This window comes from Schistocerca gregaria, chromosome 2, assembly GCF_023897955.1.
Source record: "Schistocerca gregaria isolate iqSchGreg1 chromosome 2, iqSchGreg1.2, whole genome shotgun sequence".
NCBI lineage: Eukaryota > Metazoa > Arthropoda > Insecta > Orthoptera > Acrididae > Schistocerca > Schistocerca gregaria.
In genome coordinates this window covers 240,478,067-240,504,535 of record NC_064921.1, presented here as the reverse complement: position 1 = coordinate 240,504,535, position 26,469 = coordinate 240,478,067, and positions in this window count along the sequence as shown.

Below are 26,469 nucleotides of genomic sequence, written 5' to 3'. Positions count from 1 at the left end.
AGTTCCAACTTTATTTACATCTGAATGCTTAGCTCATTACCTCTTCGTTTGACATAAAAATGTAAAATTGTTTTCAGTAACTTAGAATGACAAACTATTATTTTAGATCTTTTTAGAATGTCAAGCTGTTGACCAGCAGCAATTGTCAGCATCGGTCTAGCTCACGACAGCAAAATATTCTTGCATTGGTCAGCTTGGAGGAAAGAAAGCACGTTGACGATATAGCTGCAGCACGTCATGGGCAGTACTTTGTCTAGGCGGTGAGATTACGGGACATTGCTCTACTGAGCCGCACCCTAGTGAAGGTGCTTTCCCAGTTCTTTGCTCCAGCGAGTTAACAGTTCGTAAATGTGTTTCTACATAACCCAGAAAAAGCGTTCAAAGTCGAGTGGTACAAGTTATCTGAAATTTTCTAAAAAGTAATACTACTCCAGAGATAAATGCCGGTAATGTGCAAGGGAAACAACAAGAATGGAAAACCAAGAGTGCAGAGATCGAATTAAGAGGGGCGAAAGGTAGGTTATGCAGTTTTCCACCTTCACTTTCCTTCAACATAACAGTTCAAGAAATGAAAGAAAAGTTCGATGTCGTGATTAAATGTTGGATTGAAAGTGACTGCACTGAATGGAAAATAGTGCCTGACAGACTACGTAAGGAAGACTGAAGTGGACAATGGGCTGTGCAAAAACAGAAAATAAGAGAATCGAATTGTTTGAGATGTTACAGAATGATGATGTAAGTTAGGTGTACTGATAAGACTTTACATTTCTAGAAAAGTCGGTGAGGAGAGAAACATGTAAAAAGCAGTGGTAAGAAGCGTGTAGTCCAAAAGCATTTACTGCACATCGGCCAGCGCAGCGCCGCGAAACAGCATCAAGACAATGCTGGAAAGAGCAGGCCGCTCAGCACCTCCAGGAAGACACCCTGTCAACGCTGATTTAACCAGACGCCCATCGCTGGTCGGCCCAGTTCGGTCGCAGATTGCAGGAGCATCAGGACTGAGTAGTAGAAAGCCGAGTAGTAATAGTGAAAAGTACATGCATATAGGAGGCGCTGGAAGCATCTTAAGTCATGTTTATTTTCTTTTTAGCAGTAAAGTGACCAAGTAATTAAAGTTTGTACGGGTGATATTAGATTCCTGTCACGGCCATCGCAACTTCTCTCCTTCCTTGTCTGTATTGGTTCTTACTTCCGTAGCCGACAAAAGGTGATTGGTTGGTAAGAGTTGTGTTAAGATATCACGAAATAGCTTATATGACATTAAAGGGAGCTCTAGAAAAGAAAACCAGTAAGGGAATACAAACACTGGCATACAGCCAACATACGCTGCCTGACAGAAAAGCACCCAAATACATGGTTGGCCGTTGATGTACATTCATACATGTACTATCATTGTCGTGAATGTGTGAGGGGCATTCAATGTGTAATACAACTCATTTCTTTCCTGAGCCACTTTGGGTTGAGAAAATTCGAAATTTGTTGTGGAACATCGTGGAAAATTGTTGCGTCAGCTCCTATGGTTCCACGAACTTGCGATAGGTGACGGCGGTTTACGTAGCCTTCATAATGGTGCCTGTAACAGAGGTGCATATCAAACAGAGAGCTGTCACTGGGTTTCTTTTGGCGGCAAATCAGAACACAACAGATATTCATAAGCGCTGTCAGTGAAGAAAAGCACGGCGAGTCGTTGGGCGAGACATTTGTCATGATGAAAGATGTTGCGCAAACCTGTCCATTGTCCCTCGTACCGGCCGGCCGAATATTGCTATGACCCCTGCAATGTTGGAACATGCCAACAGTCTCATTCCAGGTGATCGTAGGATCACAATCTAACACCTTGTTCTGTTGGTAGTGCAGACACACTTGTCCAGCATTTCGTGTAGTCAAACGCGTTTGCCCCCTGGGCTCCTAGCCACCTCACAGAAAACCATAAAAAGCAACGAAGGACTACCTGTGCGGAGTTGCCGACTCCTTATGAGGTTGATCGTGCCGACCTTTTTGTCAAACATCGCTACAGGCTATAAAACATGGGTTTATCACATCGAACCGTAAACAAAAAGCACGCCCTGTCACCTTTCCTCCTAAAGAAAATCAATAATTAAAGAACAGTCCTAATCGCATTTTTTTAAAATTGTTATTATACCGCCAACCGGTTTCAACCCGACGTAGGGGGGTCATCTTCTGGGCGTTTACACCATTGGTCGACTGCTGGTGGTGTCACTCCTCTCCATATAACGCCCAGAAGATGACCATTACGTAGGGTTGAAACCAGTTGGCGGTATTATAACAATAATAAATGCGATTAAGACTGTTCTTGAATTATTGCTTAATCATACTAATCGCTGCTTCTCTCCACTACCATGTTGTCCAAAAATCCGAAGGAAAGTTCAAAATTGCATCCTCCGCCGGTAAAATTTTGGGAATTTGAAAGAGTTATTATACGTGATGTTGTTCTTGGAGCAGTGAGAAACTCTGAAGTGTATTGTGCAACCCTCTGGAAATTAAAGTAACGATTTCAGCGTATTCGTCGCCAAAAAACACGCAAACAACCTTCTCCTTGTCATAGACAGTACAAAGCCTCACACTGTGCACCCAAGAGCAGCTCTAAAACTTCATTCGACATTTCTTCCCGACCTGCCCTACAGCCCAACCTCGCACTTTCCGACTTCCATTTGTTTGGTTCAGTGAAGGATGTAGTCCAGAGGAAGCAGAACGCGGATGATGAGAACATTACTGTGGCAGAATACGTTGGCTCTGACGCCGACCAGTAGGCTGGAGCCATAAGGGTATACAGGCCCTCCCAGTAACGTGACGTAACGCCGTCACATTGAATGGAGATGATGTTGAAAAATATGTTTTTATAGCAAAAGGGAGTGGGGAATGATATGGTGCATAGAATACTGAATAAAGCCAACTTTCTTTCGGAAAAAAAGTGTTGCGTTACTTACTGAACGTTCCTCGTAATTGACTAGGATTGCAGTTCTCTCTGACAGCCTGATCGGCCACCGGAGTGCATTACATTGTTCGTGTTTTCAGCAGGTCTGGTAGGATATATAAGGAGCGCGAACAGCATCAGAGGATGAGTGAAGGACATTGAGAAAGTATTATCAGCAACTCCTTTTTTGGGTCATCATCCACTAAATACCTCCTTTTTTAAAGTTCGAGTAATCAGTCCGCTGACTGGTTTCTTTCGGGCCGTCACGAATTCCTCTCCTGTGGCAACCTTTCCGTCCCAGAGGAGCGCTTACAGCCTACGGTCTCAACTATTAGCTGTATGTGTTCCAATCTCTGTCTTCCTCTACAGTCTTTGCATTCTACAGCACCCTCTAGTACCATGAAGGTCATTCCCCCATGTCTTACTACATGTCCTATCATCCTGTCCATTCTCCTTATCAATGTTTTCCACATATTCCTTGACTCTCCGATTCTCCACAGAACCTCTTAATTCCTTACCTTATCAGTCCATCTGATTTTGAAAATTCGTCTGTAGCACCACATCTCAGATGCTTTGATTTTCTTCTGTTCCGGTTTTCCCCCCAGTCTATATTTCACTACCATATACTGCTGTACTCCATACATACATTCTCAGAAATTTCTTATTCAAATTAAGCCAGATATTTGATATTAGTAGACTTATCTTGGCCAGGAACCCCCTTTTTACCATTACTAGTCTGCTTTTGACGTCCTCATTGCTCCGTCTGTCACCAGTTATTTTACTGTGCACGTAGCAAAATTCCTTAACTTCATCTACTTCATGACCATCGATCCTGATACAGTATCTCGCTGTTCTCATTTCTACCACTTGTCATTGAATTCGGCTTTCTTCGATTTTGTCTCAATCCATACTTGGTAGTCATTTGGCTGTCCATTACATTCAGCAGAACATGTAATACTTCTTCACTTTCTCTCGGGATAGCAATGAAATCAGTGAATGGTGTCATTGATAGCTTTCACCTTGAATTTTAATTCCACTGCTGAACCTTTCTTTTATTTCCATCATTGCTTCTTCGATGTACAGATTGAACAGAAGGGGCGAAAGGCTACATCCTCGTCTTGTATCCTTTACGAGCACTTCGTTCTTGGTTGTCCACTCTTATTACTGCCTCTTGGCTGTTGTACGAGGTGCATTCAAGTTCTAAGGCCTCCGATTTTTTTCTCCGGACTGGAAAGAGATAGAAACATGCGCATTGTTTTAAAATGAGGCCGCGTTCATTGTCAATACGTCCCAGAGATGGCAGCACCGTACGGCAGACGGAATTTTACCGCCAGCGGCGAGAATGAGAACCGTTTTAAATACTTAAAATGGCGACGTTTTCCTTACTTGAACAGCGTGCAATCATTCGTTTTCTGAATTTGCGTGGTGTGAAACCAATTGAAATTCATTGACAGTTGAAGGAGACATGTGGCGATGGAGTTATGGACGTGTCGAAAGTGCGTTCGTGGGTGCGACAGTTTAATGAAGGCAGAACATGGTGTGACAACAAACCGAAACAGCCTCGGGCTCGCACAAGCCGGTCTCACGACATGATCGAGAAAGTGGAGAGAATTGTTTTGGGGGTTCGCCGAATGACTGTTGAACAGATCGCCTCCAGAGTTGGCATTTCTGTGGGTTCTGTGCACACAATCCTACATGACATCCTGAAAATGCGAAAAGTGTCATCCAGGTGGGTGCCACGAATGCTGACGGACGACCACATGGCTGCCCGTGTGGCATGTTGCCAAGCAATGTTGACGCGCAACGACAACATGAATGGGACTTTCTTTTCATCAGTTGTGACAATGGATGAGACGTGGATGTCATTTTTCAATCCAGAAACAAAGCGCCAGTCAGCTCAACGGAAGCACACACATTCACACCCACCAAAAAAATTACGGGTAACCGCCAGTGCTGAATAAATGTTGGTGTCCATGTTCAGGGACAGCGAGGGCGTAATCATTACCCATTGCATTCCAAAGGGAACTACGGTAACGAAAATGTTTTGAAGAACTAATTCCTTCCTGCACTGCAACAAAAACGTCCGGGAAGGGCTGTGCGTGTGCAGTTTCACCAAGAGAATGCACTCGCACATCGAGCTAACGTTACGCAATAGTTTCTTCGTGATGATAACTTTGAAGTGATTCCTCATGCTCCTTACTCACCTGACCTGGCTCCTAGTGACTTTCGGCTTTTTCCAACAATGAAAGACACTCTCCGTGGCCGCACATTCACCAGCTGTGCTGCTATTGCCTCAGCTATTTTCCAGTGGTCAAAACAGACTCCTAAAGAAGCCTTCGCCGCTGCCATGGAATCATGGCGTCAGCGTTGTGAAAAATGTGTACGTCTGCAGGCTGATTACGTAGAGAAGTAACGCCAGTTTCATCGATTTCAGGTGAGTAGTTAATTAGAAAAAAACTTTATCATTTCGTGGATTATTGGATATTTTTCTCATAGCAACGTCCCCTTTGGCAGTCCTCTCCAGGTATCTGAATGGGGGACTGTTCTGGAATCTTTTGCCAATGGAAAGATCATCATGACACTTCAACTACAGGCCACATGTCCTGTGGATACACGTTACGTGTCTTTAATGCAGTGGTTTCTATGGAATTCTGCATCCTCATGTCGTTGATATTTGCTGATTCTTCCGCCTTTCGGGGCAGTTTCCCACCCATAGGACAAGAGTGCTCTGAACCCCTGTCCGCTCCTCCGCCCACTTTGACAAGGCCGTTGGAAGAATGAGGGGCGACTTCTTATGCCAGAAGCCTACGACCACCAATGCTGATTAGTAATCAAAATTTAAGCAGCGGCGGGATTCGAACCCGGGATCGAAGCCGTTTTGATTATGAATCAAAGATGCTACGCCTACACGACAGATGCATCCTGCAGCAACTTAGAGTTTGAAAATGGTGTCAATGTGGGTCTCCTTTTGGCTGGTCGAATCGTTCAATGGCGAAATTTGCGTTACCGTTGGATGTGGGAGTGGCCTGGTGTGGAATATTAGGTCAGGTTGACCATGTCTCACCACCAAAAGTCGCACTAGGGCATTGCCGTCTCATGTGCAGGCTACTGTCGACAACGGAACAGGAAGGGGTGGTGGAGTGGAGTGGTAACAAGTACACACAGACTGCTGATGAATAGCGTCGTCATGTGTTCAACGATGAATCGCAGTTCTGCACCATCACAGAGGACTGCGATGTGGGGAAAGGTTCCGTTCATCGAATGTTTTGGAGAGGCATGAAGTTACTCCCGGCGACATGGGGTGAGGAGTCATCGGGTATGACTTAGAGTTGTGGGTGCTAGTGACAGACGGAAGTCTGAAGGCACACGGTACGTCCCACACATCTTAAGTATCCAGGTGTTACGTCTGATGCAACAGTATTTTGGTGCCCTTTTCCACAGGACAAAATTCGTCAAACACTGGCACGTGTCACCATAAACTGTCAGCGTGATGTTGTGGTACTCCTGTGGCCTGAAAGATCCCCAGATCTGTCCTCCATAGAACTTGGGATTACCTCAGCTATGAACTCCTAGCCAGCGCCAGTTTCCGGTATATCAAGGATCAGTCAGAACAGTTGCGGGCCAGCTTGATACAGGAGATGATACAAATGATTTATTAGACCCTTCCTAACAGAATTACTGTATGCTTCCCGGCAAGAGTGGTTACAATGTCTTACTGGTAAGTGGGTTCATTCTACCAAGTTTTTCTTACATTTGACTGGATTTTGTAACAACGGAAATGATAACACGTGTCCTCTCAAGCCGTGAAGATTCATTTGATTTCGCCCCCACATGTTGCTGCGTTATTTAATATGGTAGGTGCTGTACATATCTCTGAACATATGAATTAAATCTGATACTACGTAATTTTGAGCATGTACACTTTGTAATATAATTGAAATGTCCTTGACAGACAGTTCGCTAGGTCGTCGCGAGATTGCTGTCCAAAGCCTATCCCACTCTATAACAGTGGCTCCTCTTAGTGTTCTCGTGACGTCTCACTGCGGTATAAACTCGTCCCAAGCACTCTAAAAGATGTCTTGGATCATTTTATTTAGTTCATTCTTGACTACTAGAAGAAGATGTGCACCAGGTGGGCGCCTTGTGTTCGTGAAAAACAAACCCATCCACAAAATTATGAAAAGAGGTCTCGAATGTGGTTCGGTAGGAGTCTGAGACGTCCGATATCTTCACATGTTACTGGCCAAAACATAAGTGTACGTCTCCCTGTTAAACCTTTGAGACATGCTGGGACGTGCTTTACGAAGATCGTCGGGCGTTAGAAAAATCCTGTCGTTGTCGGTGAAGAGAGAATGACAGATGTTCCCATGCCTGCCTCCTTTGAGCACCACGCTGCTGATATATTATACTTCCCTGAGGCATGCTGGAGGCAATTTGCAGGCCAAATGGAGAGAATTAATTACTCCCATATCTCCGTAGTTTTCTCCTGGTGCTGAGAGTTTCAACAGTTTAGAGGAAGTTTGTAGGCTGGATGGCCGTTTTGGGTGGCGATATACAAGGTTCTCGGATTAAATAGCGTTTAAGACAGGAACGCACCCTTTCGTCTCTACTGTTGAATCTGTATGTGGAAGAAGCAACGGTAAAGTAAAAGAAACACTCAAATGTGGGACTAAAATTCAGTGTGAAAGGATATCAGTGATCAGATTCCCTGATGAGATTTCTGTCCTCAGTGAATGTGAGTAACTATTACGGGATCTGTTTAATGGAATGAACAGTTCACTGAGTACAGGATACGGACTAACAACTGAGAAAACGACAGTAATGAGTAGTTGCATAAATGAGAGTAGCGAGAAACTTAATATCAAAATTGTTGATCATGAAATAAGCGAAGTTACGGAAGGCAAGGTACCCCATGACGGACGAAGCAAGGAGGACATAAAAAACAAAGTACCACAGGCAAAGAGGGCAATTGTAGCCAGAATGGTCTACTGGTATTTGAGGAAGAATTTGCTTCCAATTTGAGTTTGAAGTACAGCACTGTATGTTCTACATCTACATCTACATCCGTACTCCGCAAGCCACCTGACGGTGTGTGGCGGAGGGTACCCTGAGTACCTCTATCGGTTCTCCCTTCTATTCCAGTCTCGTATTGTACGTGGAAAGAAGGATTGTCGGTATGCTTCTGTGTGGGCTCTAATCTCTCTGATTTTATCCTCATGGTCTCTTCGCGAGATATACGTAGGAGGGAGCAATATACTGCTTGACTCTTCGGTGAAGGTATGTTCTCGAAACTTCAACAAAAGCCCGTACCGAGCTACTGAGCGTCTCTCCTGCAGAGTCTTCCACTGGAGTTTATCTATCATCTCCGTAACGCTTTCGCAATTACTAAATGATCCTGTAACGAAGCGCGCTGCTCTCCGTTGGATCTTCTCTATCTCTTCTATCAACCCTACCTGGTGCGGATCCCACACTGCTGAGCAGTATTCAAGCATTGGGCGAACAAGCGTACTGTAACCTACTTCCTTTGTTGTCGGATTGCATTTCCTTAGGATTCTTCCAATGAATCTCAGTCTGGCATCTGCTTTACCGACGATCAACTTTATATGATCATTCCATTTTAAATCACTCCTAATGCGTACTCCCAGATAATTTATGGAATTAACTGCTTCCAGTTGCTGACCTGCTATTTTGTAGCTAAATGATAAGGGACCTATCTTTCTATGTATTCGCATCACATTACACTTCGCTACATTGAGATTCAATTGCCATTCCGTGCACCATGCGTCAATTCGCTGCAGATCCTCCTGCATTTCAGTACAATTTTCCATTGTTGCAACCTCTCGATACACCACAGCATCATCTGCAAAAAGCCTCAGTGAACTTCCGATGTCATCCACCAGGTCATTTATGTATATTGTGAATAGCAACGGTCCTATGACACTCCCCTGCGGCACACCTGAAATCACTCTTACTTCGGAAGACTTCTCTCCATTGAGAATGACGTGCTGCGTTCTGTTATCTAGGAACTCCTCAATCCAATCACACAATTGATCTGATAGTCCGTATGCTCTTACTTTGTTCATTAAACGACTATGGGGAACTGTGTCAAACGCCTTGCGGAAGTCAAGAAACACGGCATCTACCTGTGAACTCGTGTCTAAGGCCCTCTGAGTCTCGTGGACGAATAGCGCGAGCTGGGTTTCACACGATCGTCTTTTTCGAAACCCATGCTGATTCCTACAGAGTAGATTTCTAGTCTCCAGAAAAGACATTATACTCGAACATAATACGTGTTCCAAAATTCTACAACTGATCGACGTTAGAGATATAGGTCTATAGTTCTGCACATCTGTTCGACGTCCCTTCTTGAGAACGGGGATGACCTGTGCCCTTTTCCAATCCTTTGGAACGCTTCGCTCTTCTAGAGACCTACGGTACACCGCTGCAAGAAGGGGGGCAAGTTCCTTCGCGTACTCTGTGTAAAATCGAACTGGTATCCCATCAGGACCAGCGGCCTTTCCTCTTTTGAGCGATTTTAATTGTTTCTCTATCCCTCTGTCATCTACTTCGATATCTACCATTTTGTCAACTGTGCGACAATCTAGAGAAGGAAGCACAGTGCAGTCTTCCTCTGTGAAACAGCTTTGGAAGAAGACATTTAGTAATTCGGCCTTTAGTCTGTCATCCTCTGTTTCAGTACCATTTTGGTCACAGAGTGTCTGGACATTTTGTTTTGATCCACCTACCGCTTTGACATAGGACCAAAATTTCTTAGGATTTTCTGCCAAGTCAGTACATAGAACGTTACTTTCGAATTCATTGAAAGCCTCTCGCATAGCCCTCCTCACACTACATTTCGCTTCGCGTAATTTTTGTTTGTCTGCAAGGCTTTGGCTATGTTTATGTTTGCTGTGAAGTTCCCTTTGCTTCCGCAGCAGTTTTCTAACTCGGTTGTTGTACCACGGTGGCTCTTTTCCATCTCTTACGATCTTGCTTGGCACATACTCATCTAACGCATATTGTACCATGGTTTTGAACTTTGTCCACTGATCCTCAACACTATCTGCACTTGAGACAAAACTTTTGTGTTGAGCCGTCAGGTACTCTGTAATCTGCTTTTTGTCACTTTTGCTAAACAGAAAAATCTTCCTACCTTTTTTAATATTTCTATTTACGGCTGAAATCATCGACGCAGTAACCGCTTTATGATCGCTGATTCCCTGTTCTGCATTAACTGATTCAAATAGTTCGGGTCTGTTTGTCACCAGAAGGTCTAATATATTATCGCCACGAGTCGGTTTTCTGTTTAACTGCTCAAGGTAGTTTTCAGATAAAGCACTTAAAAATATTTCACTGGATTCTTTGTCCCTGCCACCCGTTATGAACGTTTGAGTCTCCCAGTCTATATCCGGCAAATTAAAATCTCCACCCAGAACTATAACATGGTGGGGAAATCTACTCGAAATATTTTCCAAATTATTCTTCAGGTGCTGAGCCACAACAGCTGCTGAGCCCGGGGGCCTATAGAGACATCCAATTACCATGTCTGAGCCTGCTTTAACCGTGACCTTCACCCAAATCATTTCACAATTCGAATCTCCGTCAATTTCCTTCGATACTATTGCACTTCTTATCGCTATAAACACGCCTCCCCCTTCACTGTCCAGCCTATCTCTGCGGTATACATTCCAATCAGAGTTTAGGATTTCATTACTGTTTACGTCTGGTTTCAGCCAACTTTCTGTTCCTAGTACTATATGGGCGTTGTGACCGTTTATTAGTGAGAGCAGTTCTGGGACCTTTCTATAGACGCTCCTGCAGTTTACTATTAGCACATTAAAATTGTTATTCCTTGTTGCATTTTGCCTACTCCTGCCTTGCCGCGTCTCAGGAGGCGTCTTGTCGGGCCTAGGGAGGGAATTCTCTAACCTAAAAAAACCCCATGTGCACTCCACACGTACTCCGCTACCCTCGTAGCCGCTTCCGGCGTGTAGTGCACGCCTGACCTATTCAGGGGGACCCTACATTTCTCCACCCGATAGCGGAGGTCGAGAAATTTGCACCCCAGCTCTCCGCAGAATCGTCTGAGCCTCTGGTTTAAGCCTTCCACTCGGCTCCAAACCAGAGGACCGCGATCGGTTCTCGGAACGATACTACAAATAGTTAGCTCTGATTCCACCCCGCGAGCGAGGCTTTCCACCTTCACCAACTCCGCCAACCGCCTGTACGAACTGAGGATGACCTCTGAACCCAGACGGCAAGAGTCATTGGTGCCGACATGAGCAACAATTTGCAGTCGGGTGCACCCAGTGCTCTCTATCGCCGCCGGTAGGGCCTCCTCCACATCTCGGATGAGACCCCCCGGCAAGCAGACAGAGTGAACACTGGCCTTCTTCCCCGACCTTTCCGCTATTTCCCTAAGGGGCTCCATCACCCGCCTAACGTTGGAGCTCCCAATAACTAATAAACCCCTCCCCCCGTGTGCCTGCTCGGACCTTGCTGAAGGAGCAGCCACATGTCCACTCACAGGCAGAGCGGGCGATGCCACACGGCCAGCCTCCACATTGACCCTCCGCCTCGTGCGCCGCGAACGCCGCTGAACCCGCCACTCCCCTTGGGGAGAGGGTGGCCCAACCGCGCCCGGTACCCGCGAAGATGTCTCGACAGCAGGGACAGTGGGTGAAGCATCTAACACCTGGGGTGCACCATGCGACGCACCAGACTCCCCACTGCCGCTACACTCCGAGGCAGCAGCCTGAAGACGGCTGACCGCGGCCATCAACACGCTCAGCTGTTCGCGAAGAGTGGCCAGCTCCTCCTGCGTCCGTACACAGCAGCCACACATCCTAGCCATCCTAAGAAATCAATTTACTATAGAGTGTTAATCAGCTTTTAACTAGACTGCTAATTCACTAAAGGCGGTTGATTATTGACTAAACTGTGATTGCTAACCACTTCTTGTAGAAACAAGGAAAATAGCACTACCTGTCTCTGGACGGTATTGAAAACAAACACTAGCACTACGAGCACTATGGCTGACTAAAGGGACTCTCTGACTGTATTCGAAACACACACGAGATCTATGGAACACTTAATAGCACTCTACTATTAAAGCTTCCTAAAAGCAAAAACACGCAGAAGAAGAAGTGACAAGTAAGAAAAATACAGATAATACTTAAATTAAGGTAGCTCGCTGCACAGCAGACGTGAAGCAGACGGCGGTTAGTGAATCAAGGGCAATTGGTAAACCTAACTGAAAAGAATCGAAGCGTTTGTGATGGGATGCTAAGAACAATGTTAAAAATGACAAGGAAGGAGGAAGTTCTCCTCAGAATCGGTGAAGAAAGAAACATGTAGAAAACGCTGCCAAAAGGAAGGGACTGGATGATAGAACATTAGGGATTAACGTCCATGGTATTTGGGAGCTATAAAGGCCAAAAACTGAAAACTGAAGGGGAAGACTGGAACACATACGGCAAATAAAAGAGGAAGTAGGGTGAAAAGAAAGAAAAATGGGGCTGCGCAGAGGTAGAGACGGTTGATAGCGCCCACAGCTCCTCTGGTTGCCTGTTGGTGCTAAAAGTTTGTACTTTTTAAAGACAGTCTACAGGCTGACCAGAGGTCAAATCATCATGTCAAGGCGGTTGCTTACGGCCATTGCTACACCAGTTACTTCCTAGGTTGCAGTGGGTAATCCTACTGCGTTCATCTTAGGGTACCTATGTACAAAGTTTGTGGTTAGCGACCGTCCTTTGTAGTTGTCGACCGGAGACGGCAATCCTCAATGTGTTGTGTGCTGCTATTGCGGCAAATAAAAAAATGTCGTATGACTAGGGCCTTCCGTCGGGTGCAAGTCTTTCGATTTGACGCCACTTCGGCGACTTGCGCGTCGATGCGGGTGAAATGATGATGATAACAAAATACCCAGCCCGTGAGCCGAGAAAAATCTCCGACCCAGCCGGGATTCGAACCCGTCCCTTAGGGTTGCCATTCTGTCGAGCTGACCGGGGGCGGATACTACTGCCGCTGAATGCTCGAATGACGTCACTGGGGTGTATGCCGAAACATTGCGATATTTCCTGTACTGACGAATTTCTTGCTGCCATACATTGACGATGTGCTCACTTTGTTCACTGGAACTGTCTCGTCAGAGCAAGTTAACAATTTGAAAAACATGTGCCCAAGCATTGTCCCATTTACGGTTGTAGACAGTCGGCTACTAAACTACTCTGATGTGAAGGTTTGTTTCTGCCCACTGAACTCTATCTAAAAATACACGCCGAGCTGCTGATGTATGACCGTCCAGGAGGCCGAAGATCGGTATATTTCGTTCCTTGGGTAACTGCAATGTGGCGGCCACGAAGTATATTCCGATTCTAGGCTCATATAGCGTATATCATCAGATGGTCCAGATTTCCGGGCGAGGGCAGAATGATCTGTTACATAAATTATGTAGAAAGAGGCGACAGTTCTTCTGTATTACTGCACAACTCCCGCCATTGACAGACTGCTTTATTTGAGTTTCGCTGTACTCACTCCAGGGCCGCCGCAGGAGGGGGGGGGATGATGATACCAGTACGCGCAGTCCCTAGTGAGAATTAATTTATTTTACGAATGGACTTTTATCACACAAAATACCTGGAATATAACGACTAATACGACCTAAAAAGCATTAAAATGACGTTAAATGATGTAGAACGTGTTTAAAGAGATAAATTAACTTGAGTAATGAAAACTTTATAGGTCTTGGGAACTAACACGATAATTAATTTAAAATAGAAAAATTGTACCTTAAGAATTGTCATTCTTTGATGATGTACAAAACCTTGTATAACCATCTTAGTGCTACCGCAGTGAATGACAGCATCCACAGGTCTTAGAAAGTGAAGGGAAATATGTTGTCGGGAAACATGTGCTTGTAGTTGGAAAACCTTTCAACATTTTCTGAGACAAACGGAGCGTGCAGCTCGATATTTTCCTTCGGTTTCAAAAACCAATATGAAAACCCTACACATGAATATCCATATTTCACAAATGACTTTATCTTTCGTACAGTACTGATATAAAATCTAGATACTTTTATTTCACTGGCCATACCTGGTACAAGTTAACAGCAGTAAGTGGCGTGAGAATAACATTAAGCAGATGAAACGTTACTTTATTTTCAACATATACGAATAAATATTCTTGAGCTACAGTTTGCGTTTTTCTTAGAGGCGTGTGAACTGTTTGTTCTTGTCAACATTACGAGAATGAATTGTTGTGTCGCAAATAGACATTAAACACCAACATATAAAAAAAATGAAGTAGTCACAAAAATGACATCATTCTTGAACAAAGAGATACAGTACGGAACCTTTAAAACTAAATGCACAAAATTAAATACACAGTTGTGTGTTCAGAATAATCGGCAGTTTAGTACATATTTGTGAAAAATGCGTAGCTCATAAGAAACTATGATTACTTGACAAAATCCGGTCTTTACCGATAAGCTAGACAATACAAACTCTACAAAAGCTTACACACTAACTGATAAAAAGTCCTGGAGCTGGAATGCGGAGCGAATTAAATGTTCTAACTAATCCAGAAGGCGAATCGTTTGGATTCTGGTCTGCACAGGCAAGTCCATTTCAAGAATGTTATTGTCCACAAATCACTGCCTCACTGATGCTGCTTTATGATGGGGGCTATTGTCATTCTGACATAAACATCGCCTCCCACCTGTATCTCTGCTGTGAAATGTGTTCATGTGCTTTCCATTTTTTAATATGTTTACGTTCGAAGTCACTGAGATCTCCCGACCGACCCATTACTGCTTTACTGCTTCTCTACTGAGAACGCAATATTCCCGGCCTCCTTTTATACTGGCGATCAGCCTCTCTCGACAGTGAACCGTCAGCTCCGCAGTACATAGTGATGTCCAGATGCATCTGATCAGAAACCATATATCTCCAAAATTCAAATAACGCCTCTCAGACGCTAATTTGAAGTAGCATATTGTGTTATTTTTTTCCATTTTCTGAAGAGGGGTTTATTTGTAATGCATGGCCCCGTATTGGTGCTTGCCAGTAGAAGTAGGAAATCGTCTTTAGTACTACTGCCAACCTCTGAGATCTGACAGTGGTTGGCATTCATTGAGTAACTGATGTACAGCAGGCTTCATTTCATTAATGTCATAATCACTACTGCAAATATGCACCTCATTTGAATATGGACATCTCTATTATGGGCCCCAACAAAACTCAACTGTTCGGTACTGCTCGAGAGTATTGTTGGCGGTGAGTGAAGTTGTCTCTTAATTTTTCCATTGTCAGCAGTGAGTTGAGTTGCAGGTAGCAATGATGCATGAACGTAGCTTCCTTTGTATTTTGTATATAGTTAGGTATAAAAACATACTGAACGGAGTGAAAAGACCGATATTCGTATCTTTTTATACCCCATAGTCAAATCAAACCGAAGGAAAAAGTGAAGTAAGATCACAAGAAAAGGGTGAGTCAGAATCAAGTAGCTCAATAAAAAATCAGTACTTGTACTGATTCACAAAATATATGCCTAGCCAGTACCTCTGCCGGCGTCGTGATCTTTGATTAAAAGTATAGTAGTGTCCACGTCAGCATCTCCGATTTCAAAAGGTGCTTTGAAAAGCAAAAGATTTCCTCTTCCTAAAGTGCACGATATTATTGAATACATGGTAATCTAGAAACAATTGTTTCATGAATGCCATGACTAGCATAAACACAACATTTCGACAGGACTGGCTATCATGATATCCATGACTGGTTTGGTGTAAAACAGATATGGGAGCACTTTGTAAGGTTTGTGCTCTTTTTCCGTCAACGTACAAGCACATCAGTCAATATTCAAAAAGTTTCACGAATCTGCAACAATTCGTATGAATTATGAATGACTTAAAGACGAAATTGAAAAGTGAAGTAATTTTGTTGATGTTATCCCAAAAAATTACGAGTGTAGAAGAGTTTGTCAATAAGAATGTTGCGAAAATAGTACAAAGTAATCGCGCTTTGCTTACATCAATTGTTTCTTTCACATTGTTTTGTGTATTACACGACGTGCGTTTAAAAGGAAAGACAAACTGAAATCTTATTTTTCTTCATTTATTTGCATTTTACAGTGCGGACATGCGACGAAATATTTTTAAAGTGTAGGTCAAGATCCCACTTATATTTCTCATAAAATACATAATAATTTAAATTCTGAAAAATACCTTACAGTTTCATGTACTAACTAGCGGGTTCCGCATGAGCGAGAATATAACAGTTTTCACGTAAGTCGATTTCAAAACCTTTGTTTGAAGCTTGTGATAGTGGTTCGGAACCGTAAAATGTGGGAAATGATGTCCGTACGAAATTTTTAATGGCAGAAAAACTATTAACTACGAAAATAAGACTTCCGATGGAACTTCCAGAAAATAACTTGAATAGCGGAAAGCGTAAAACCTGGGAAAGTAAAAACAGGTTTTAGTATAATTACACTGTTTCTTTATTTATATTTATAACATTGACCAGAAGTGCACTGTACAAGCCAGTACGAGAAAATGATCAGCAGATGACAATGTCCTCAAAATTTGTAAACCATCTTCAAAATTTGTGAACCACATGTAGGGTTATCGGAAAAAGTGTTTTGCCTGTACTGACATGAAAGTCTGTTGGCGCCTCTGACACATCCTGTTATCATGAAAAACAACCTAATGAGCTACGATAGACATCAACGAATCCTCAATATATTAGGTACACATTTAAGTAAGTTTAATTCCTAAAATTAGACGCCGTTAACAAAGCCGACGCGTCTTCAGTAACGTTGACATTGTTTTTCAGACATGCCACTACTACTTATAACAATTACGAATAAACTAAGTAAGTATTCGTTGCGTATAAAATGATATTAAAATATAAAAAGGGTTCTACTTCTGAAGCTACGCCGAAATAGTTCTTTATGCACTTAGTAATTGAAGTGGTGCACTGCCTACCATTAGCTTGTCATGCAATCTCACAGTCACACTCTGGAAATACAACGATCTATTTCTCTCAATAGGATATTAAATATCGAGTTGTCAACAACGACATCTGCACTTTGGATACTACATGTTGTTTGTTTTGACGACAGAAATAAACGTATGTATGTATGAGTGGCAGAAAGCTGGGGTTAAGAAAATTTTTGTCAATTGTTTGCTCAACGTACACAACGAAGTTGCAGTTATTTCTAGAGGACTAAATTTTTTCTTTCCACTTGCAAGGACAAAACCAAAATTCATAGCTTATGATGGATGGTATTATGCTGTTTTGTGGACGTCCTCTGCAGAAGTACTGCAATCGTGTGTTCCTGATAGTTGTCTAAAGACAGCGTTACAGCTAATTACGTTAGGTCCATAACCAGAAATCTCGTAAAGACACACGTGAAGCTTCTGCCGAGCTACAGAGTGGTAGACGGTGGGGAAGACAGGTATTTGTAGGTACGTTGACGATCTGTGATCTCAGACGAGAAAGCTACCTTCAGGCAGAACCTCGAATACTCAGGTGCAAATACGTGCGATAGCCTCGGTTAAAATAATACTGCGAAGGGGATTTCCTACGAAAAAGAGCCAAATTATGTAAGTTTTGAGGGTGGGGGAAAGACATTTTGAACCATTCAAATTAACTGATAGATCTCTCCAGACAGCCTTAAGCTAATTACATAAGGTAAAATGAGAAAAAATTTCCTTTCGCAAGGCGATGTCGATTAAGTCTATGAGAGAGTTAGTTGATAAGGCTATATTAACTACGTTGTGTTTCGATGTCATGCATCTAAATATAGCAATACCACTTCTACCTAAAATTCATGAATTAATTTCAATATAAGATTTGATTTTAATTTTGTGTTAAGCACTTGTCAGTTTACGTCCAAGCCTTTCTAGCTATAAGATACAAACCATCTTAGATAGTGGCTTCGAAAGCAGTTAAAAGGTAAGATGTTAACTGCCTGGTGCTTTCAGTTGTAAGCCTATGTTGCTTTCGTGTTTCAGACATGTTGTTGTTGTTGTTGTCTTCAGTCCTGAGACTGGTTTGATGCAGCTCTCCATGCTACTCTATCCTGTGCAAGCTGCTTCATCTCCCAGTACCTACTGCAACCTACATCCTTCTGAATCTGCTTAGTGTACTCATCTCTCGGTCTCCCTCTACGATTTTTACCCTCCACGCTGCCCTCCAATATAAATTGCTGATCCCTTGATGCCTCAAAACATGTCCTACCAACCGATCCCTTCTTCTAATCAAGTTGTGCCACAAACTTCTCTTCTCCCCAATCCTATTCAATACCTCCTCATTAGTTACGTGCTCTATCCACCTTATCTTCAGTATTCTTCTGTAGCACCACATTTCGAAAGCTTCTATTCTCTTCTTGTCCAAACTAGTTATCGTCCATGTTTCACTTCCATACATGGCTACACTCCAAACAAATACTTTCAGAAACGACTTCCTGATACATAAATTTATATTCGATGTTAACAAATTTCTCTTCTTCAGAAACGCTTTCCTTGCCATTGCCAGTCTACATTTTATATCCTCTCTACTTCGACCATCATCAGTTATTTTACTTCCTAAATAGCAAAACTCCTTTACTACTTTAAGTGTCTCATTTCCTAATCTAATTCCCTCACCATCACCCGATTTAATTTGACTACATTCCATTATCCTCGTTTTGCTTTTGTTGATGTTCATCTTATATCCTCCTTTCAAGACACTGTCCATTCCGTTCAACTGCTCTTCAAAGTCCTTTGCCGTCTCTGACAGAATTACAATGTCATCGGCGAACCTCAAAGTTTTTACTTCGTCTCCATGAATTTTAATACCTACTCCAAATTTTTCTTTTGTTTCCTTTACTGCTTGCTCAATATACAGATTGAATAACATCGGGGAGAGGCTACAACCCTGTCTCACTCCTTTCCCAACCACTGCTTCCCTTTCATGCCCCTCGACTCTTATGACTGCCATCTGGTTTCTGTACAAATTATAAATAGCCTTTCGCTCCCTGTATCTTACCCCTGCCACCTTTAGAATTTGAAAAAAGAGTATTCCAGTCAACATTGTCAAAAGCTTTCTCTAAGTCTACAAATGCTAGAAACGTAGGTTTGCCTTTTCTTAATCTTTCTTCTAAGATAAGTCGTAAGGTCAGTATTGCCTCACGTGTCCCAACATTTCGACGGAATCCAAACTGATCCTCCCCGAGGTCTGCATCTACCAGTTTTTCCATTCGTCAGCACCTGCTTTCTTTGGGATTGGACTTATTATATTCTTCTTGAAGTCTGAGGGTATTTCGCCTGTCTCATACATCTTGCTCACCAGCTGGCAGAGTTTTGTCAGGACTGGTTGTCCCAAGGCTGTCAGTAGTTCTAATGGAATGTTGTCTACTCCGGGGGCCTTGTTTCGACTCAGGTCTTTCAGTGCTCTGTCAAACTCTTCACGCAGTATCGTATCTCCCATTTCGTCTTCATCTACATCCTCTTCCATTTCCATAATATTGTCCTCAAGTACATCGCCCTTGTATAAACCTTCTATATACTCCTTCCACCTTTCTGCCTTCCCTTCTTTGCTTAGAACTGGGCTGCCATCTGAGCTCTTGATATTCATACACGTGGTTCTCTTTTCTCCAAAGGTCTCTTTAATTTTCCTGTAGGCAGTATCTATCTTACCCCTAGTGAGATAAGCTTCTACATCCTTACATTTGTCCTCTAGCCATCCCTGTTTAGCCATTTTGCACTTCCTGTCGATCTCATTTTTGAGACGTTTGTATTCCTTTTTGCCTGCTTCATTTACTGCATTTTTATATTTTCTCCTTTCATCAATTAAATTCAATATTTCTTCTGTTACCCAAGGATTTCTAGCAGCCCTCGTCTTTGTACCTACTTTATCCTCTGCTGCCTTCACTACTACATCCCTCAGAGCTACCCATTCTTCTTCTACTGTATTTCTTTCCCCTATTCCTGTCAATTGTTCCCTTATGCTCTCCCTAAAACTCTGTACAACCTCTGGTTCTTTCAGTTTATCCAGGTCCCATCTCCTTAATTTCCCACATTTTTGCAGTTTCTTCAGTTTTAATCTACAGGTCATAACCAATAGATTGTGGTCGGAGTCCACATCTGCCCCTGGAAATGTCTTACAACTTAAAACCTGGTTCCTAAATCTCTGTCTTACCATTATATAATCTATCTGATACCTTTTGGTATCTCCAGGGTTCTTCCACGTATACAACCTTCTTTCATGATTCTTAAACCAAGTGTTAGCTATGATTAAGTTGTGCTCTGTGCAAAATTTCACTAGGCGGCTTCCTCTTTCATTTCTTAGCCCCAATCCATATTCACCTACTATGTTTCCTTCTCTCCCTTTTCCTACACTCGAATTCCAGTCACCCATTACTATTAAATTTTCGTCTCCCTTCACTATCTGAATAATTTCTTTTATTTCATCATACATTTCTTCAATTTCTTCATCATCTGCAGAGCTAGTTGGCATATAAACTTGTACTACTGTAGTAGGTGTGGGCTTCGTATCTATCTTGGCCACAATAATGCGTTCACTATGCTGTTTGTAGTAGCTTACCCGCATTCCTATTTTCCTATTCATTATTAAACCTACTCCTGCATTACCCCTATTTGATTTTGTGTTTATAACCCTGTAATCACCTGACCAGAAGTCTTGTTCCTCCTGCCACCGAACTTCACTAATTCCCACTATATCTAACTTTAACCTATCCATTTCCCTTTTTAAATTTTCTAACCTACCTGCCCGATTAAGGGATCTGACATTCCACGCTCCGATCCGTAGAACGCCAGTTTTCTTTCTCCTGATAACGACATCCTCCTGAGTAGTCCCCGCCCGGAGATCCGAATGGGGGACTATTTTACCTCCGGAATATTTTACCCAAGAGGATGCCATCATCATTTAATCATACAGTAAAGCTGCATGTCCTCGGGAAAAATTACGGCTGTAGTTTCCCCTTGCTTTCAGCCGTTCGCAGTACCAGCACAGCAAGGCCGTTTTGGTTAATGTTGCAAGGCCAGATCAGTCAATCATCCAGACTGTTGCCCCTGCAACTACTGAAAAGGCTGCTGCCCCTCTTCAGGAACCATACGTTTGTCTGGCCTCTCAAAAGATACCCCTCCGTTGTGGTTGCACCTACGGTAGGGCCATCTGTATCGCTGAGGCACGCAAGCCTCCCCACCAACGGCAAGGTCCATGGTTCATGGGGGGAGGTTCAGACATGTATGCTGTGCAACATGTATGCTGTGCAAAATAGCCCCTCAAGAGGGGCTGTTAACGATGCCTAATTCGGAGATGTTCGAACGGGTGGGTGGGGTAATGGGCCAAGTTTTTCACCAGTATTTGGCCGTTAGAACGACAGTGTATTTGATTCTGTAGACGCATATCTACTCTTCGGCAGACACCTTAAGATTGACGACCACTTCTTTTTACTTTATATTTCTCTCGTTTTACTGATATATGCCGCCAGCTATCATAAATAACTGGTGTAATAGTTTAGAATATACTGATGGACGTGAAGATTTACTCTCGGATTTTAGAATTTCGTTTGCTTCGTTTAAAGCCTAGATATTCTGGTTTGAGGTGGACCAATCGGTACCGACCAACCACGGTGTCATCCTTAGACTAAGCTACCATGAAAATTCGGTATGGAGTGAGGCGAGTCAGCACTCCGCTCCCCCCAGCCGCTGTCGGCTTTGCAGACTTCCGACCACTGAACCGGGCTTCTTCGCGTGGCTGCCAGCTACGCTGACGACTTAACTTGTGCGGAGGGCTCCACTGCGACTAGAGATAAGGCTGTTACTGCAGTAACGAAGTCATTCGTGGATGAGAAAGTTTACTGAGGTACGTTAGTAAAGATATGCGATCTCTTCCAGAATGTCACGATTGGGTTTGCTATGATATTGGGGCCTAATTCCTCAGCAGACAACCAGGCACAACGGCGTTCGCTTTCCATTTGCGGGCAGTCACACAGCTGTCACGGCTAGCGACAGCGGGGAAGTTTCAATGGCCCTGCAGAAAATGAAGGCTGTGAGAACGTCACGTGGCGCAGGGACGATGCAGCCGTGGTCGTCCGGGAATGTGCTACCGGACAAAAGCCCTTTCAGGTCAGCTTCGTAATAATGTGTAGCACGGCCTGGTTTATTCCTGGATTATGTGCTTCCGAATTATTACACAGAAGCGAGTTGTGTTTCGGAGTCGCCTTGAATCATTTCTTTCTGAGGGGTAGGTCAGTACGCTGGTAATGGTAATTGGACTCTGGTAAACTTGCCTTTTCGCTCTTCAATCTAAATTATCCGTTACCCTCGACTAGAAATTACTCAAGGCTATGTAGTAGCACATGGTTTTACTTCATATCCGTTTAGCGAATAAAACCATTTATTCCTATCGATATGCTACTAGAATGAAACACAGTTTCGATATCGTAAATGGTTTACTACAGAAAAGCGAATAGAGTTCAAAAAACTTCTATAAGTATGAAGCAGATAATTTCAGATAATAACCTAAACATAATTTGGAGATTGGTAGGAGAGATATTTGACTTATTAGATGGACACAGAGGTGGCTGATACAGCTAAGCGGTGAAAAACAGACGTAAACTTTCACGGCCGGAATTGTCAAAATTAAATAAATATTCCGAGCTGTTATGCCATGGTCGAAGGGATTGCACTGTAAAACCCGACGATTCGTCTCTATCCGCGGAGACATTTTCAAGGGTGTCGTAGCTATGTTGAATGTCAGATTCACACCATGGGTCGCTACTGACTCGGTTAGTACTGTCTGTCAGTACTGACTCTGTCAGTAGGGAGCCAGAGTATGAATCAGACATTCAAGAAAGCTACGATACCCTTTGAAAATGTTCCTCAAATGGCGACGAAACGTCGGGTCTGAAAGTGAAATCCTTTCGCCCATGGCATAATAGCCCGGAATATTTTATTAATTGAAACAGAAGGCCTCCACCATGATTGGCACCTCCAGAAAAAGCTCCGCTGTGGGTGTGCCTAGCGAAGTCCCTTGGTTGATGCCCAGAGGGAAGTGTCTTTGTTGATCCCCGCAGGGAAGTGAGTCTTCGTACCACCTGGCAGCTACCTTCTCGTCACACGGCATCTACCTTTGTGCTCAGCCGACGAACCCCAGCAGTCGTTAGAAAAATACATAATCTTCCATCATATGGGTCATGAATTTGCCACCAATCGCCTGGATCGTGCTGTTCAGATGACTTCGCTTTCTTATTAGACACACTCGTTTACTTAAATCATCACATTTTTTTCGATAGATAGTATTTACAAAGTCAGTGCCCTTTGCATGAAGCGGAAGCCTACATTTGGAGACCAAAAAGAATGTTGTGTTCCGTGGATCATCTTTTTCATGCCAATGCATCAAACCACACCCACAATGAAAATACCAGTTGTTTGACCACCATTATCGGTGTAAGAGTGCCCTGCTTTTCTCATCGAATGATGCTTATCCACCCTCCTCGTGCCGTGATTAGGCTACACTGATCCCAGTAAGATTTCAGCTGAGCTGCATAGAGGCGTCGTCTTGTGAGGAATTTGCATGAGTACTGCATCATTATCTCATCTCGAACCTTACACTTCGCCATTTATTATCTTGAACTTGTGTAGGTGATACTGCGAACCTGTGAGTCACATCCTTGCCTTGCCTTGCCTTGTCTTGCTTCTCTGCCCACTCTCTGCGATGTTGCTGCACCACTGGTTATAACGTGTTGTACCAGCACGCCAGGACGAAGTGTTGCCTTACTACCTGCGATTAACAGAACACTATCAGCCCACTTACAGCGATCAAAGCTCTGAATCCTATTCCGAAGAGAGAGATAATCCGCTGTGTACAAACCCACCGCACGGTGATCTTCGCTACTGTGGAAACTCTTTCGCAAGGAGAATCTAAGTATTGCAGCAACTTTTTGTAGTTGACTTTCATGTATTCTACATGAAGCATATATTCTACACAAGTGTCGTATTATTATTATTATTATTATTATTATTATTATTATACACTGAAGAGCCAAAGAAACTGGTACATCTGCCTAATATCGTGTAGGGCTGCCACGAACACGTAGAAGTGCCCGACACTACGTTGCTTGGAGTCGACTAATGCCTGAAGTAGTGCTGGACGGAACTGACATCATGAACGTTGCAGGTCTGACCATATATCCGTAAGGGTCCGACGGGATGGATCTGCCGGCCGGAGTGGTCGAGCGGTTCTAGGTTAGCAGGTTCGAAACCTGCCTCGGGCATGGATGTGTGTGCTGTACTTAGGTTAGTTAGATTCAAGTAGTTCTAAGTTCTGGGGGACTGATGACCTAAGATGTTAAGTCCCATAGTGCTCAGAGCCATTTGAACCATTGTTTGGATAGATCTCTCTTCTGAACAGCAAGCCCAGATATGCTAAATAATGCTCATGTCTGGGAATTTGGTGGCAAGCGGAAGTGCTTAAACTTAGAATAGTATTCCTAGGGCCACCCTGTAGCAATTCTGGACGTGTGGGGTGTCTCATTGTACTGCTGGAATTTCCCAAGTCTGTCGCAATGCACAATGGACATAAATGGATGCAGGTGATCAAGCTGGATGCTTACGTACGTGTCACCTGTCAGCGTCGTATCTAGACGTATCAGTAGTCCTGTATCACAGCAACTGCACATGCCCTACACCATTACAGAGGCTCCACCTGCTTAAAAAGTCCCCTGCTGACATGCACGGTCCATTGACTCTTGAGGTTGTCTTCATACCCTTACACGCCCATCCGATCTATACAATTTGAAACGAGACTCTCCCGTCCACGCAACATGTTTCCAGCCATCAACAGTCTAATTTCGGATTTGACGGGCTTTGGTGAGGCGTAAAGCTTCATGTCGTGCAGTCATCAACGGTACACGAGTGGGCCTTCGGCTCCAAAAGCCCGATAGAATATGTTTTGTTGAATGGTTCGCACGCTGACACTTGCTGATGACCCTGCAGTAATTTACGAAAGGGTTGCACTTCTGTCCAGGTTGAACGATTCTCTTCAGTTGTATTTGGTCCGGAAGTTGCAGGAACTTTTTCCAGGCCGTAGCGATGTTGGCGATGTATTACCGATTCCTTATATTCGCCCGCATCTCGTGGTCGTGCGGTAGCGTTCTCGCTTTCCACGCCCTGGTTCCCGGGTTAGATTCCCGGCGGGGTCAGGTATTTTCTCTGCCTCGTGATGGCTGGGTGTTGTGTGATGTCCTTAGGCTAGTTAGGTTTAAGTAGTTCTAAGTTCTAGGGGACTGATGACCATAGATGTTAAGTCCCATAGTGCTCAGAGACATTTTAACCTGATATTCACGATACACTCGTGAAATGGTGGTACGGGATCGCTCGTGGGCCAACTATAACACCATGTTCAGACTCATTTAAATGTTGATAACCTGTAAATGTAGCAGCAGTAACCTATTTAGCAACTGCGCCAGACGCTTATTGTCCTATGTACGCGTGTCAACGCAATTTTCTGCCTGTTTACATGTCTCTGTATTTGAATAAGCATGCCTATACTAGTTTCTTTGGTGCTTCAGTGTATATTATCTAGCTGCTTGCAAGCATGTATCCGCATCTTACAGTTTTAAGGTTTAACTGTAGGATTCTACAATGCTATTTGTTTCGATGTTTGTTACTGACGACTTGCGTTAAGGTATCGCACTGTGCTAATTGTTAGTGACTTTAAATAGCATGTTTCTCCCAAGTAATAGACAGAAAGTCATCTAGTAAAACATAAGTAATATTCGGTATTCCCTAAAGAAGTGTTATAGGCGCTCTATTGTTCCTGAGTGTTATTAACGACATAGGAGACAATCTGAGTAGCCCTATCAGATTGTTTACAGATTTTGTCATTTAGCGTCTAGTAGAGTCATCAGCTAACCAAAACGAATTGCAAAATGATTTAGATAAGATATCTATACGATATCTGTGCGAAAAATGACAATTGACCGTGAATAAAAAAAAGTTTGAAGTTATTCACGTAAGTACTAAAAGAAATCCGCTAAACTTCCATTACGTGAAAAGTCACACAAATATAAGGCTTTAAATTCAACTAAATACTTAGGGATTACAATTACAAGTAACCTAAATCGGAACGATCACATAAATAATGTTGTGGGTAGAGCAAACCACAGACTGCGATTCTTTGGCAGAGCACTTACAGACTGCTCACACCACGCTTGTTCGCCCAATTCTGAAGTACTGCTGTGCAGTGTGGGATCCGCATCAGATGGGACTAACGGATGACATCGAAAAAGTTCAAAGAGAGGCTTGTATCGTACTATCGCGAAATAGGGGAGATAGTGGCACAGACCTGATACGTGAAATGGAGTGGCAATCATTAAAACAAAGGCGTTTTTCTTTGCGACGAGATCATCTCATGAAACTTCAATCACTAGCTTTCACATCCGATTTCGAAAACATTCTGTTGGCTCCCAGCTACATATGAAGAAATGATCATCACGATGAAATAAGAGGAATGAGGCCT